The sequence below is a fragment of the Amblyomma americanum genome, chromosome 7, assembly GCF_052857255.1.
Source record: "Amblyomma americanum isolate KBUSLIRL-KWMA chromosome 7, ASM5285725v1, whole genome shotgun sequence".
Taxonomy (NCBI): Eukaryota; Metazoa; Arthropoda; class Arachnida; order Ixodida; family Ixodidae; genus Amblyomma; species Amblyomma americanum.
Genome location: NC_135503.1, coordinates 169,514,609 through 169,530,331, shown reverse-complemented (window position 1 = coordinate 169,530,331; position 15,723 = coordinate 169,514,609).

Genomic DNA, 15,723 nt, shown 5'->3' with positions numbered 1-15,723 from the left:
GCGGCTGTTTTGACAGCGCGAAGAGAAGCGCTGTTGGGAATGCTATACTTCAAGTCAATATTTACAAAATGGCCTTTTGACAGGACGAAACGAACTGCAGTTTGCAATACAATACATCAAATCAATATTTATGCCGTGGCTGTTTTGACAGCACGAAGAGAAGCGCTTTTGGGAATACTATACTTCATGTCAATATTTATAACGTGACCTTTTGACAGGATGAAGACAAGTGCAGTTTGGAATACTATACTTGAAATCAATATTTAGGCCGTGGCTCTTTTGACAGCACGAAGAGAAGCGCTGTTGGGAATACTATACTTCAAGTCAATATTTACAACATGGCCTTTTGACAGGACGAAGACAAGTGTAGTTTGGAATACTATACTTCAAGTCAATATTTATAACGTGACCTTTTGACAGGACGAAGACAAGTTGCGTTTGGAATACTATACTTCAAGTCATTATTTATGCCGTGGATGTTTTGACAGCACGAAGAGAAGCGCTGTTGGGAATACTATACTTTAAGTCATTATTCATAACGTGACCTTTAGACAGGGCGAAGACAAGTGCAGTTTGGAATACTATACTTCAAATCAATATTTATGCCGTGGCTGTTTTGACAGCACAAAGAGAAGCGCTGTTGATAATACTATATTTCAAGTCAATATTTATAACGTGACCTTTTGACAGGACGAAGACAAGTGCAGTTTGGAATACTATACTTCAAATCAATTTTTACGCCGTGGCTGTTTTGACAGCACGAAGAGAAGTGCTGTTGGAAATACTATACTTCAAGTCAATATTTACAACATGGCCTTTTGACAGGACGAAACAAGTGCACTTTGGAATACTATACTTCAAATCAATAATTACGCCGCGGCTCTTTTGACAGCATGAAGAGAAGCGCTGTTGGGAATACTATACTTCAAGTCAATATTTATAACGTGACCTTTTGACAGGACGAAGACAAATGCAGTTTGGAATACTACACTTCAAATCAATATTCACAACATGGCCTTTTGACAGGACGAAAACAAGTTGCGTTTGGAATACTATACTTCAAACAATTATTTATGCCGTGGCTGTTTTGACAGCACGAAGAGAAGCGCTGTTGGGAATACTAAACTTCGTCAATATTTATAACGTGACCTTTTGATACGAAGAAGACAAGTGCAATTTGGAATACTATACTTCAAATCAATATTTACGCCGTGGCTGTTTTGACAGCACGAAGAGAAGCGCTGTTGGGAATACTATACTTCAAGTCAATATTTATAACGTGACCTTTTGACAGGACGAAGACAAGTGCAGTTTGGAATATTATACTTCAAATCAATATTTATGCCGTGACTGTTTTGACAGCACAAAGAGGAGCGCTGTTGGGAATACTATACTTCAAGTCAATATTTATAACGTGACCTTTTGACAGGACGAAGACAAGTGTAGTTTGGAATACTATACTTCAAATCAATAATTATGCCGTGGCTCTTTTGACAGCTCAAAGAGAAGCGCTGTTGGGATTACTATACTTCAAGTCAATTGTTATAACGTGAACTTTTGACAGGATGAAGACAAGTGCAGTTTGGAGTACTATACTTCAAATCAATATTTATGCCGTGGCTGTTTTGACAGCACAAAGAGAAGCGCTGTTGATAATACTATATTTCAAGTCAATATTTATAACGTGACCTTTTGACAGGACGAAGACAAGTGCAGTTTGGAATACTATACTTCAAATCAATTTTTACGCCGTGGCTGTTTTGACAGCACGAAGAGAAGTGCTGTTGGAAATACTATACTTCAAGTCAATATTTATAACGTGACCTTTTGACAGGACGAAGACAAATGCAGTTTGGAATACTACACTTCAAATCAATATTCACAACATGGCCTTTTGACAGGACGAAAACAAGTTGCGTTTGGAATACTATACTTCAAATAATTATTTATGCCGTGGCTGTTTTGACAGCACAAAGAGGAGCGCTGTTGGGAATACTATACTTCAAGTCGTTATTTATAACGTGACCTTTTGACAGGACTAAGACAAGTGTAGTTTGGAATGCTATGCTTCAAATCAATAATTATGCCGTGGCTGTTTTGACAGCTCAAAGAGAAGCGCTGTTTTGATTACTATACTTCAAGTCAATTGTTATAACGTGAACTTTTGACAGGACGAAGACAACTGTAGTTTGGAATACTATACTTCAAATCAATAATTATGCCGTGGCTGTTTTGACAGCTCAAAGAGAAGCGCTGTTGGGATTACTATACTTCAAGTCAATATTTATAACGTGACCTTTTGACAGGACGAAGACAAGTGCAGTTTGGAATACTACACTTCAAATCAATTTTTACGCCGTGGCTGTTTTGACAGCACGAAGAGAAGTGCTGTTGGGAATACTATACTTCATGTCAATATTTACAACGTGACCTTTTCACAGGACGAAGACAAGTGTAGTTTGGAATACTATACTTCAAATCAATAATTATGCCGTGGCTCTTTTGACAGCTCAAAGAGAAGCGCTGTTGAGATTACTATACTTCAAGTCAATTGTTATAACGTGAACTTTTGACAGGACGAAGACAAGTGCAGTTTGGAATACTATACTTCAAATCAATATTTATGCCGTGGCTGTTTTGACAGCACAAAGAGAAGCGCTGTTGGGAATACTATATTTCAGGTCAATATTTATAACGTGACCTTTTGACAGGACGAAGACAAGTGCAGTTTGGAATACTATACTTCAAATCAATTTTTACGCCGTGGCTGTTTTGACAGCACGAAGAGAAGTGCTGTTGGGAATACTATACTTCAAGTCAATATTTACAACATGGCCTTTTTACAGGACGAAGACAAGTGCACTTTGGAATACTATACTTCAAATCAATAATTACGCCGCGGCTCTTTTGACAGCATGAAGAGAAGCGCTGTTGGGAATACTATACTTCAAGTCAATATTTATAACGTGACCTTTTGACAGGACGAAGACAAATGCAGTTTGGAATACTACACTTCAAATCAATATTCACAACATGGCCTTTTGACAGGACGAAAACATTTGCGTTTGGAATACTACACTTCAAATAATTATTTATGCCGTGGCTGTTTTGACAGCACGAAGAGAAGCGCTGCTGGGAATACTATACTTCAAGTCAATATTTTTAACGTGACCTTTTGACAGGACGAAGACAAGTGCAGTTTGGAATAATATACTTCAAATCAATATTTATGCCGTGACTGTTTTGACAGCACAAAGAGGAGCGCTGTTGGGAATGCTATACTTCAAGTCGTTATTTATAACGTGACCTTTTGACAAGACGAAGACAAGTGCAGTTTGGAAAACTATACTTCAAATCTATATTTGTGCCGTGGCTGTTTTGACAGCACAAAGAGAAGCGCTGTTGGCAATACTATACTTCAAGTCAATATTTATAACGTGACCTTTTGACAGGACGAAGACAAGTGTAGTTTGGAATACTATACTTCAAATCAATAATTATGCCGTGGCTCTTTTGACAGCTCAAAGAGAAGCGCTGTTGGGATTACTATACTTCAGGTCAATTGTTATAACGTGAACTTTTGACAGGACGAAGACAAGTGCAGTTTGGAATACTATACTTCAAATCAATATTTATGGCGTGGCTGTTTTGACAGCACAAAGAGAAGCGCTGTTGATAATACTATATTTCAAGTCAATATTTATAACGTGACCTTTTGACAGGACGAAGACAAGTGCAGTTTGGAATACTATACTTCAAATCAATTTTTACGCCGTGGCTGTTTTGACAGCACGAAGAGAAGTTCTGTTGGAAATACTATACTTCAAGTCAATATTTACAACATGGCCTTTTGACAGGACGAAGACAAGTGCACTTTGGAATACTATACTTCAAATCAATAATTACGCCGCGGCTCTTTTGACAGCATGAAGAGAAGCGCTGTTGGGAATACTATACTTCAAGTCAATATTTATAACGTGGCCTTTTTACAGGACGAAGACAAATGCAGTTTGGAATACTACACTTCAAATCAATATTCACAACATGGCCTTTTGACAGGACGAAAACAAGTTGCGTTTGGAATACTATACTTCAAATAATTATTTATGCCGTGGCTGTTTTGACAGCACGAAGAGAAGCGCTGTTGGGAATACTAAACTTCGTCAATATTTATAACGTGACCTTTTGATACGAAGAAGACAAGTGCAATTTGGAATACTATACTTCAAATCAATATTTACGCCGTGGCTGTTTTGACAGCACGAAGAGAAGCGCTGTTGGCAATACTATACTTCAAGTCAATATTTATAACGTGACCTTTTGACAGGACGAAGACAAGTGCAGTTTGGATTACTATACTTCAAATCAATATTTATGCCGTGGCTCTTTTGACAGCACGAAGAGAAGCCCTGTTGGGAATACTAAACTTCAAGTCAATATTTATAACATGGCCTTTTGACAGGACGAAGACAAGAGCAGTTTGGAATACTATACTTCAAATCTATATTTATGCCGTGGCTGTTTTCACAGCACAAAGAGGAGCGCTGTTGGGAATACTATACTTCAAGTCGTTATTTATAACGTGACCTTTTGACAGGACTAAGACAAGTGTAGTTTGGAATACTATGCTTCAAATCAATAATTATGCCGTGGCTGTTTTGACAGCTCAAAGAGAAGCGCTGTTTTGATTACTATACTTCAAGTCAATTGTTATAACGTGAACTTTTGACAGGACGAAGACAACTGTAGTTTGGAATACTATACTTCAAATCAATAATTATGCCGTGGCTGTTTTGACAGCTCAAAGAGAAGCGCTGTTGGGATTACTATACTTCAAGTCAATATTTATAACGTGACCTTTTGACAGGACGAAGACAAGTGCAGTTTGGAATACTTCACTTCAAATCAATTTTTACGCCGTGGCTGTTTTGACAGCACGAAGAGAAGTGCTGTTGGGAATACTATACTTCATGTCAATATTTACAACATGGCCTTTCGACAGGACGAAGACATGTGCACTTTGGAATACTATACTTCAAATCAATAATTACGCCGCGGCTGTTTGAACAGCACGAAGAGAAGCGCTGTTGGGAATACTATACTTCAAGTCAATATTTATAACGTGACCTTTTGACAGGACGAAGACAAATACAGTTTGGAATACTATACTTCAAATCTATATTTATGCCGTGGCTGTTTTGTCAGCACAAAGAGAAGCGCTGTTGGGATTACTATACTTCAAGTCAATTTAAGAGAAGCGCTGTTGGGAATTCTATACTTCAAGTCAATATTTATAACGTGACCTTTTGACAGGACGAAGACAAGTGTACTTTGGAATACTATACTTCAAATCAATAATTATGCCGTGGCTGTTTTGACAGCTCAAAGTGAAGCGCTGTTGGGATTACTATACTTCAAGTCAATTTTTATAACGTGACCTTTTGACAGGACGAAGACAAGTGCAGTTTGGAATACTATACTTCAAATCAATATTTATGCCGTGGCTGTTTTGACAGCACAAAGAGAAGCGCTGTTGGGAATACTATACTTGAAGTCAATATTTATAACGTGACCTTTTGACAGGACGAAGACAAGTGCAGTTTGGAATACTATACTTCAAATCAATTTTTACGCCGTGGCTGTTTTGACAGCACGAAGAGAAGTGCTGTTGGGAATACTACATTTCAAGTCAATATTTACAACATGGCCTTTTGACAGGACGAAGAGAAGTGCACTTTGTAATACTATACTTCAAATCAATAATTACGCCGCGGCTGTTTTGACAGCGCGAAGAGAAGCGCTGTTGGGAATGCTATACTTCAAGTCAATATTTACAACATGGCCTTTTGACAGGACGAAAAGAACTGCAGTTTGCAATACAATACATCAAATCAATATTTATGCCGTGGCTGTTTTGACAGCACGAAAAGAAGCGCTTTTGGGAATACTATACTTCATGTCAATATTTATAACGTGACCTTTTGACAGGATGAAGACAAGTGCAGTTTGGAATACTATACTTCAAATCAATATTTAGGCCGTGGCTCTTTTGACAGCACGAAGAGAAGCGCTGTTGGGAATACTATACTTCAAGTCAATATTTACAACATGGCCTTTTGACAGGACGAAGACAAGTGTAGTTTGGAATACTATACTTCAAGTCAATAATTATGCCGTGGATGTTTTGACAGCACGAAGAGAAGCGCTGTTGGGAATACTATACTTTAAGTCATTATTCATAACGTGACCTTTGGACAGGACGAAGACAAGTGCAGTTTGGAATACTATACTTCAAATCAATATTTATGCCGAGGCTGTTTTGACAGCACGAAGAGAAGCTGTGTTGGGAATACTATACTTTGTCAATATTTATAACGTGACCTTTTGACAGGACGAAGACAAGTGCAGTTTGGAATATTATACTTCAAATCAATATTTATGCCGTGCCTGTTTTGACAGCACAAAGAGGAGCGCTGTTGGGAATACTATACTTCAAGTCGTTATTTATAACGTGACCTTTTGACAGGACGAAGACAAGTGTAGTTTGGAATACTATACTTCAAATCAATAATTATGCCGTGGCTCTTTTGACAGCTCAAAGAGAAGCGCTGTTGAGATTACTATACTTCAAGTCAATTGTTATAACATGAACTTTTGACAGGACGAAGACAAGTGCAGTTTGGAATACTATACTTCAAATCAATATTTATGCCGTGGCTGTTTTGACAGCACAAAGAGAAGCGCTGTTGGGAATACTATATTTCAAGTCAATATTTATAACGTGACCTTTTGACAGGACGAAGACAAGTGCAGTTTGGAATACTATACTTCAAATCAATTTTTACGCCGTGGCTGTTTTGACAGCACGAAGAGAAGTGCTGTTGGGAATACTATACTTCAAGTCAATATTTACAACATGGCCTTTTGACAGGACGAAGACAAGTGCACTTTGGAATACTATACTTCAAATCAATAATTACGCCGCGGCTCTTTTGACAGCATGAAGAGAAGCGCTGTTGGGAATACTATACTTCAAGTCAATATTTATAACGTGACCTTTTGACAGGACGAAGACAAATGCAGTTTGGAATACTACACTTCAAATCAATATTCACAACATGGCCTTTTGACAGGACGAAAACATTTGCGTTTGGAATACTACACTTCAAATAATTATTTATGCCGTGGCTGTTTTGACAGCACGAAGAGAAGCGCTGTTGGGAATACTATACTTCAAGTCAATATTTACAACGTGACCTTTAGACAGGACGAAGACAAGTGCAGTTAGCAATACTATACTTCAAATCTATATTTATGCCGTGGCTCTTTTGACAGCACGAAGAGATGCGCTGTTCGGAATACTATACTTCAAGTCAATATTTACAACATGGCCTTTTGACAGGACGAAGACAAGTGTAGTTTGGAATACTATACTTCAAATCAATAATTATGCCGTGGCTGTTTTGACAGCTCAAAGAGAAGCGCTGTTGGGATTACTATACTTCAAGTCAATATTTATAACGTGACCTTTTGACAGGACGAAGACAAGTGCAGTTTGGAATACTACACTTCAAATCAATTTTTACGCCGTGGCTGTTTTGACAGCACGAACAGAAGTGCTGTTGGGAATACTATACTTCATGTCAATATTTACAACATGGCCTTTCGACAGGACGAAGACAAGTGCACTTTGGAATACTATACTTCAAATCAATAATTACGCCGCGGCTGTTTGAACAGCACGAAGAGAAGCGCTGTTGGGAATACTATACTTCAAGTCAATATTTATAACGTGACCTTTTGACAGGACGAAGACAAATACAGTTTGGAATACTATACTTCAAATCTATATTTATGCCGTGGCTGTTTTGTCAGCACAAAGAGAAGCGCTGTTGGGATTACTATACTTCAAGTCAATTTAAGAGAAGCGCTGTTGGGAATTCTATACTTCAAGTCAATATTTATAACGTGACCTTTTGACAGGACGAAGACAAGTGTACTTTGGAATACTATACTTCAAATCAATAATTATGCCGTGGCTGTTTTGACAGCTCAAAGTGAAGCGCTGTTGGGATTACTATACTTCAAGTCAATTTTTATAACGTGACCTTTTGACAGGACGAAGACAAGTGCAGTTTGGAATACTATACTTCAAATCAATATTTATGCCGTGGCTGTTTTGACAGCACAAAGCGAAGCGCTGTTGGGAATACTATACTTGAAGTCAATATTTATAACGTGACCTTTTGACAGGACGAAGACAAGTGCAGTTTGGAATACTATACTTCAAATCAATTTTTACGCCGTGGCTGTTTTGACAGCACGAAGAGAAGTGCTGTTGGGAATACTACATTTCAAGTCAATATTTACAACATGGCCTTTTGACAGGACGAAGAGAAGTGCACTTTGTAATACTATACTTCAAATCAATAATTACGCCGCGGCTGTTTTGACAGCGCGAAGAGAAGCGCTGTTGGGAATGCTATACTTCAAGTCAATATTTACAACATGGCCTTTTGACAGGACGAAAAGAACTGCAGTTTGCAATACAATACATCAAATCAATATTTATGCCGTGGCTGTTTTGACAGCACGAAAAGAAGCGCTTTTGGGAATACTATACTTCATGTCAATATTTATAACGTGACCTTTTGACAGGATGAAGACAAGTGCAGTTTGGAATACTATACTTCAAATCAATATTTAGGCCGTGGCTCTTTTGACAGCACGAAGAGAAGCGCTGTTGGGAATACTATACTTCAAGTCAATATTTACAACATGGCCTTTTGACAGGACGAAGACAAGTGTAGTTTGGAATACTATACTTCAAGTCAATAATTATAACGTGACCTTTTGACAGGACGAAGACAAGTTGCGTTTGGAATACTATACTTCAAGTCATTATTTATGCCGTGGATGTTTTGACAGCACGAAGAGAAGCGCTGTTGGGAATACTATACTTTAAGTCATTATTCATAACTTGACCTTTGGACAGGACGAAGACAAGTGCAGTTTGGAATACTATACTTCAAATCAATATTTATGCCGAGGCTGTTTTGACAGCACGAAGAGAAGCTGTGTTGGGAATACTATACTTTGTCAATATTTATAACGTGACCTTTTGACAGGACGAAGACAAGTGCAGTTTGGAATAATATACTTCAAATCAATATTTATGCCGTGACTGTTTTGACAGCACAAAGAGGAGCGCTGTTGGGAATACTATACTTCAAGTCGTTATTTATAACGTGACCTTTTGACAGGACGAAGACAAGTGTAGTTTGGAATACTATACTTCAAATCAATAATTATGCCGTGGCTCTTTTGACAGCTCAAAGAGAAGCGCTGTTGAGATTACTATACTTGAAGTCAATTGTTATAACATGAACTTTTGACAGGACGAAGACAAGTGCAGTTTGGAATACTATACTTCAAATCAATATTTATGCCGTGGCTGTTTTGACAGCACAAAGAGAAGCGCTGTTGGCAATACTATATTTCAAGTCAATATTTATAACGTGACCTTTTGACAGGACGAAGACAAGTGCAGTTTGGAATACTATACTTCAAATCAATTTTTACGCCGTGGCTGTTTTGACAGCACGAAGAGAAGTGCTGTTGGGAATACTATACTTCAAGTCAATATTTACAACATGGCCTTTTGACAGGACGAAGACAAGTGCACTTTGGAATACTATACTTCAAATCAATAATTACGCCGCGGCTCTTTTGACAGCATGAAGAGAAGCGCTGTTGGGAATACTATACTTCAAGTCAATATTTATAACGTGACCTTTTGACAGGACGAAGACAAATGCAGTTTGGAATACTACACTTCAAATCAATATTCACAACATGGCCTTTTGACAGGACGAAAACATTTGCGTTTGGAATACTACACTTCAAATAATTATTTATGCCGTGGCTGTTTTGACAGCACGAAGAGAAGCGCTGTTGGGAATACTATACTTCAAGTCAATATTTACAACGTGACCTTTAGACAGGACGAAGACAAGTGCAGTTAGCAATACTATACTTCAAATCTATATTTATGCCGTGGCTCTTTTGACAGCACGAAGAGATGCGCTGTTCGGAATACTATACTTCAAGTCAATATTTACAACATGGCCTTTTGACAGGACGAAGACAAGTGTAGTTTGGAATACTATACTTAAGTCAATATTTATAACGTGACCTTTTGACGGGACGAAGACAAGTGCAGTTTGGAATACTGTACTTCAAATCAATTTTTACGCCGTGGCTGTTTTGACAGCACGAAGAGAAGCGCTGTTGGGAATGCTATACTTCAAGTCAATATTTACAACATGGCCTTTTGACAGGACGAAAAGAACTGCAGTTTGCAATACAATACATCAAATCAATATTTATGCCGTGGCTGTTTTGACAGCACGAAGAGAAGCGCTTTTGGGAATACTATACTTCATGTCAATATTTATAACGTGACCTTTTGACAGGATGAAGACAAGTGCAGTTTGGAATACTATACTTCAAATCAATATTTAGGCCGTGGCTCTTTTGACAGCACGAAGAGAAGCGCTGTTGGGAATACTATACTTCAAGTCAATATTTACAACATGGCCTTTTGACAGGACGAAGACAAGTGTAGTTTGGAATACTATACTTCAAGTCAATATTTATAACGTGACCTTTTGACAGGACGAAGACAAGTTGCGTTTGGAATACTATACTTCAAGTCATTATTTATGCCGTTGATATTTTGACAGCACGAAGAGAAGCGCTGTTGGGAATACTATACTTTAAGTCATTATTCATAACGTGACCTTTGGACAGGACGAAGACAAGTGCAGTTTGGAATACTATACTTCAAATCAATATTTATGCCGTGGCTGTTTTGACAGCACGAAGAGAAGCTGTGTTGGGAATACTATACTTTGTCAATATTTATAACGTGACCTTTTGACAGGACGAAGACAAGTGCAGTTTGGAATATTATACTTCAAATCAATATTTATGCCGTGACTGTTTTGACAGCACAAAGAGGAGCGCTGTTGGGAATACTATACTTTAAGTCGCTATTTATAACGTGACCTTTTGACAGGACGAAGACAAGTGCAGTTGGGAAAAATATACTTCAAATCAATATTTGTGCCGTGGCTGTTTTGACAGCACAAAGAGAAGCGCTGTTGGCAATACCATACTTCAAGTCAATATTTATAACGTGACCTTTTGACAGGACGAAGACAAGTGTAGTTTGGAATACTATACTTCAAATCAATAATTATGCCGTGGCTCTTTTGACAGCTCAAAGAGAAGCGCTGTTGAGATTACTATACTTCAAGTCAATTGTTATAACGTGAACTTTTGACAGGACGAAGACAAGTGCAGTTTGGAATACTATACTTCAAATCAATATTTATGCCGTGGCTGTTTTGACAGCACAAAGAGAAGCGCTGTTGGGAATACTATATTTCAAGTCAATATTTATAACGTGACCTTTTGACAGGACGAAGACAAGTGCAGTTTGGAATACTATACTTCAAATCAATTTTTACGCCGTGGCTGTTTTGACAGCACGAAGAGAAGTGCTGTTGGGAATACTATACTTCAAGTCAATATTTACAACATGGCCTTTTGACAGGACGAAGACAAGTGCACTTTGGAATACTATACTTCAAATCAATAATTACGCCGCGGCTCTTTTGACAGCATGAAGAGAAGCGCTGTTGGGAATACTATACTTCAAGTCAATATTTATAACGTGACCTTTTGACAGGACGAAGACAAATGCAGTTTGGAATACTACACTTCAAATCAATATTCACAACATGGCCTTTTGACAGGACGAAAACATTTGCGTTTGGAATACTACACTTCAAATAATTATTTATGCCGTGGCTGTTTTGACAGCACGAAGAGAAGCGCTGTTGGGAATACTAAACTTCGTCAATATTTATAACGTGACCTTTTGATAGGAAGAAGACAAATGCAATTTGGAATACTATACTTCAAATCAATATTTACGCCGTGGCTGTTTTGACAGCACGAAGAGAAGCGCTGTTGGGAATACTATACTTCAAGTCAATATTTATAACGTGACCTTTTGACAGGACGAAGACAAGTGCAGTTTGGAATACTATACTTCAAATCAATATTTATGCCGTGGCTCTTTTGACAGCACAAAGAGAAGCGCAGTTGGGAATACTAAACTTCAAGTCAATATTTACAACATGGCTTTTTGACAGGACGAAGACAAGTGCAGTTTGGAATACTATACTTCAAATCTATATTTATGCCATGGCTGTTTTCACAGCACAAAGAGGAGCGCTGTTGGGAATACTATACTTCAAGTCGTTATTTATAACGTGACCTTTTGACAGGACGAAGACAAGTGTAGTTTGGAATACTATGCTTCAAATCAATAATTATGCCGTGGCTGTTTTGACAGCTCAAAGAGAAGCGCTGTTGGGATTACTATACTTCAAGTCAATTGTTATAACGTGAACTTTTGACAGGACGAAGACAACTGTAGTTTGGAATACTATACTTCAAATCAATAATTATGCCGTGGCTGTTTTGACAGCTCAAAGAGAAGCGCTGTTGGGATTACTATACTTCAAGTCAATATTTATAACGTGACCTTTTGACAGGACGAAGACAAGTGCAGTTTGGAATACTACACTTCAAATCAATTTTTACGCCGTGGCTGTTTTGACAGCACGAAGAGAAGTGCTGTTGGGAATACTATACTTCATGTCAATATTTACAACATGGCCTTTCGACAGGACGAAGACAAGTGCACTTTGGAATACTATACTTCAAATCAATAATTACGCCGCGGCTGTATGAACAGCACGAAGAGAAGCGCTGTTGGGAATACTATACTTCAAGTCAATATTTATAACGTGACCTTTTGACAGGACGAAGACAAATACAGTTTGGAATGCTATACTTCAAATCAATATTCACAACATGGCCTTTTGACAGGACGAAAACAAGTTGCGTTTGGAATACTATACTTCAAATCAATATTTATGCCGTGGCTGTTTTGACAGCACGAAGAGAAGCGCTATTGGGAATACTATACCTTAAATCAATATTTATAACGTGACCTTTTGACAGGACAAAGGCAAGTGCAGTTTGGAATACTATACATCAAATCAATATTTATGCCGTGGCTGTTTTGACAGCACGAAGAGAAGCGCTGTTGGGAATACTAAACTTCGTCAATATTTATAACGTGACCTTTTGATAGGAAGAAGACAAGTGCAATTTGGAATACTATACTTCAAATCAATATTTACGCCGTGGCTGTTTTGACAGCACGAAGAGACGCGCTGTTGGGAATACTAAACTTCAAGTCAATATTTACAACATGGCCTTTTGACAGGACGAAGACAAGTGCAGTTTGGAATACTATACTTCAAATCTATATTTATGCCGCGGCTCTTTTGACAGCACAAAGAGAAGCGCTGTTGGCAATACTATACTTCAAGTCAATATTTATAACGTGACCTTTTGACAGGACGAAGACAAGTGTAGTTTGGAATACTATACTTCAAATCAATAATTATGCCGTGGCTCTTTTGACAGCTCAAAGAGAAGCGCTGTTGGGCTTACTATACTTCAAGTCAATTGTTATAACGTGAACTTTTGACAGGACGAAGACAAGTGCAGTTTGGAATACTATACTTCAAATCAATATTTATGCCGTGGCTGTTTTGACAGCACAAAGAGAAGCGCTGTTGATAATACTATATTTCAAGTCAATATTTATAACGTGACCTTTTGACAGGACGAAGACAAGTGCAGTTTGGAATACTATACTTCAAATCAATTTTTACGCCGTGGCTGTTTTGACAGCACGAAGAGAAGTGCTGTTGGAAATACTATACTTCAAGTCAATATTTACAACATGGCCTTTTGACAGGACGAAGACAAGTGCACTTTGGAATACTATACTTCAAATCAATAATTACGCCGCGGCTCTTTTGACAGCATGAAGAGAAGCGCTGTTGGGAATACTATACTTCAAGTCAATATTTATAACGTGACCTTTTGACAGGACGAAGACAAATGCAGTTTGGAATACTACACTTCAAATCAATATTCACAACATGGCCTTTTGACAGGACGAAAACATTTGCGTTTGGAATACTACACTTCAAATAATTATTTATGCCGTGGCTGTTTTGACAGCACGAAGAGAAGCGCTGTTGGGAATACTAAACTTCGTCAATATTTATAACGTGACCTCTTGATAGGAAGAAGACAAATGCAATTTGGAATACTATACTTCAAATCAATATTTACGCCGTGGCTGTTTTGACAGCACGAAGAGAAGCGCTGTTGGGAATACTATACTTCAAGTCAATATTTATAACGTGACCTTTTGACAGGACGAAGACAAGTGCAGTTTGGAATACTATACTTCAAATCAATATTTATGCCGTGGCTCTTTTGACAGCACAAAGAGAAGCGCAGTTGGGAATACTAAACTTCAAGTCAATATTTACAACATGGCTTTTTGACAGGACGAAGACAAGTGCAGTTTGGAATACTATACTTCAAATCTATATTTATGCCGTGGCTGTTTTCACAGCACAAAGAGGAGCGCTGTTGGGAATACTATACTTCAAGTCGTTATTTATAACGTGACCTTTTGACAGGACGAAGACAAGTGTAGTTTGGAATACTATGCTTCAAATCAATAATTATGCCGTGGCTGTTTTGACAGCTCAAAGAGAAGCGCTGTTGGGATTACTATACTTCAAGTCAATTGTTATAACGTGAACTTTTGACAGGACGAAGACAACTGTAGTTTGGAATACTATACTTCAAATCAATAATTATGCCGTGGCTGTTTTGACAGCTCAAAGAGAAGCGCTGTTGGGATTACTATACTTCAAGTCAATATTTATAACGTGACCTTTTGACAGGACGAAGACAAGTGCAGTTTGGAATACTACACTTCAAATCAATTTTTACGCCGTGGCTGTTTTGACAGCACGAAGAGAAGTGCTGTTGGGAATACTATACTTCATGTCAATATTTACAACATGGCCTTTCGACAGGACGAAGACAAGTGCACTTTGGAATACTATACTTCAAATCAATAATTACGCCGCGGCTGTATGAACAGCACGAAGAGAAGCGCTGTTGGGAATACTATACTTCAAGTCAATATTTATAACGTGACCTTTTGACAGGACGAAGACAAATACAGTTTGGAATGCTATACTTCAAATCAATATTCACAACATGGCCTTTTGACAGGACGAAAACAAGTTGCGTTTGGAATACTATACTTCAAATCAATATTTATGCCGTGGCTGTTTTGACAGCACGAAGAGAAGCGCTATTGGGAATACTATACCTTAAATCAATATTTATAACGTGACCTTTTGACAGGACAAAGGCAAGTGCAGTTTGGAATACTATACATCAAATCAATATTTATGCCGTGGCTGTTTTGACAGCACGAAGAGAAGCGCTGTTGGGAATACTAAACTTCGTCAATATTTATAACGTGACCTTTTGATAGGAAGAAGACAAGTGCAATTTGGAATACTATACTTCAAATCAATATTTACGCCGTGGCTGTTTTGACAGCACGAAGAGACGCGCTGTTGGGAATACTAAACTTCAAGTCAATATTTACAACATGGCCTTTTGACAGGACGAAGACAAGTGCAGTTTGGAATACTATACTTCAAATCTATATTTATGCCGCGGCTCTTTTGA